The 1,950-nt window shown below is 29.3% G+C and overlaps 1 protein-coding gene across 1 annotated transcript in view; it reads right to left on the reverse strand.

Annotated features, from left to right (window-relative positions):
- The window catches only part of LOC105206574, a 59,709-nt gene that overhangs the window by 27,225 nt on the left and 30,534 nt on the right, over positions 1 to 1,950 (reverse strand). The window lies entirely within an intron of this gene.

Raw genomic sequence — 1,950 nt, forward strand, 5'->3', positions numbered from 1 at the left:
TAAAGCCTCTGAAGTATTTTATTTTAAATAATAAAAATGTAAGAAATGCAATTAAAAAAAAGTAATTTCCAACGAATCTTCCTCTAAATAACAGCTTACTCTAAATAACAACTTCCTCTAAATGACTTTAAAATGTCGAAAATAAAACATTCCGAATTCATTGCCAAGTTGTTGTTTTATTTTAGAAGATGTCTGAAGGCGAATTTAAATACTCTTAACCAATTGTGTTTGCTTCGAGATATTCTTTAATAAAATATAAATTTAACACGTTTCTTCTTTCCAAGCTCTCTCAAAAGATAATTTATGCTCACGTACACATTATTTATTCTCGAATCGAAATTAATATATTCTTTGTATCATAAAAAAAAATTAATATTTAATTTGCCAATCGTCAATTTTATTTTATAAAGGGATCCGAAAAGGTAGAAAATTCCTGAATGCTCGATCGCGCAGTGTTCTTGAATCTTTTATGAGCATGATTTTTTAAACAATCCGGATTATAGGTATTCTGGGAAAGACGCGAGGTGTGAATTTGCGTAACGAGGTGTAGCCTTATTTAGTTGACAATTTTCGCTCAATTGGATTCCCTGATTAGCGGTTAGGCGGCACTGCGTTTTTCGACCTTCTATAAAAACTTATCTGGCATCAGTGGAGTGTCGTGATAATGAGCGGGACGGAAGTTTCAGTAAAAGTGTGCCATCGTAATGTGTGAAAGGCGATAATAATAGTTGCGTCAATGAAAGCGATTACGTTTGCTGGGAACTTGATTGGTCGTATCAACGAACGTCATTATCATATGCGCGTGAATGTTATATGCTGCGAGATAAATTGCTCGCAATTCTTAACGTACGAAAAGAAATAAATAATAACAGAGTCGTAAATTGAGATTTATTATAGTTCGAAGATAACGATAAAAATAGAAGCAAACAATCGTTCCAGCATTTGTTTCGGCAAAACATAAAAATATCGTTGCATTAAGAAATCGGCGTCTGATGCAACAAGCCTGCTAATTATCTTTTTCTTTTTAAACACGACTCTTAATGTCGCTAAAATGTCCGCGATTGCAATCAAAAATTCTTTAAATATTTTTTTTACAGAAAAGTTACAAGCTACATTAAACGTATTTTTATGTCTCGCTGTACACACTGTGGAAAACATTTTGTATTTACGTTAAAAATGATCCTTGTTAAAATTTCCGTGTTAAATTTTTGACCAAGTATTAATTTAACATAACGTGATTATGTTAATTGAATATTTTGTATTAAATTGATATTTAACATTTCTCAGTGTAAATATAAGATTGTAATTCGCGGACAGAAAAAATTAGTAATTCAAATCAATAATTCATCGAGACAAAATTTCTTCACGTATGCAAATTATGTCTATTTAAGATTATAAATTCTTCCGAGAAGATTTTATATTCTTCCTCATATGTGAAACAATCAATTGTTCATTTAATACTAATTTTTTTCTGTGTGAGAAAGAATAAATAAATAACATAAAAATAATGTAGTTTTAAAACATGAAGTCTCTCTAAATTCTTTGGAGTAAAATCTCACACTTTTAGAATGAGTTTTACTCTTCAGAAAAAAAAATGCCACCAAAGAATTTAGAGAGAAGATAAATAAAATGTACGTGTCAAATTATAAATGCTAATTTTACTGAAGAAATATATTTCCATACTGTTTTCAAACTGTCTCGAAGTATTGTACTTTTTGCATAATATTTGTTATTTTTTAATATATTCTTGCGTTAAGTTAACAATTTAAAAAATTTGAATAGACAGATTGGGACATGCGATATATGTTGAATGTATGTAACTATACATTTTTATTTCTGGCTTTGTTTTTTTTTTTTTTTTTAAATAATGTTTGAAACACGCTGTCTCTCTGATGTATCATACGCTTCACTTATAATATTTACAGAAATTGTTCTATAAAGTGCGCATGT

This window comes from Solenopsis invicta, chromosome 16, assembly GCF_016802725.1.
Source record: "Solenopsis invicta isolate M01_SB chromosome 16, UNIL_Sinv_3.0, whole genome shotgun sequence".
NCBI classification, from domain to species: Eukaryota; Metazoa; Arthropoda; class Insecta; order Hymenoptera; family Formicidae; genus Solenopsis; species Solenopsis invicta.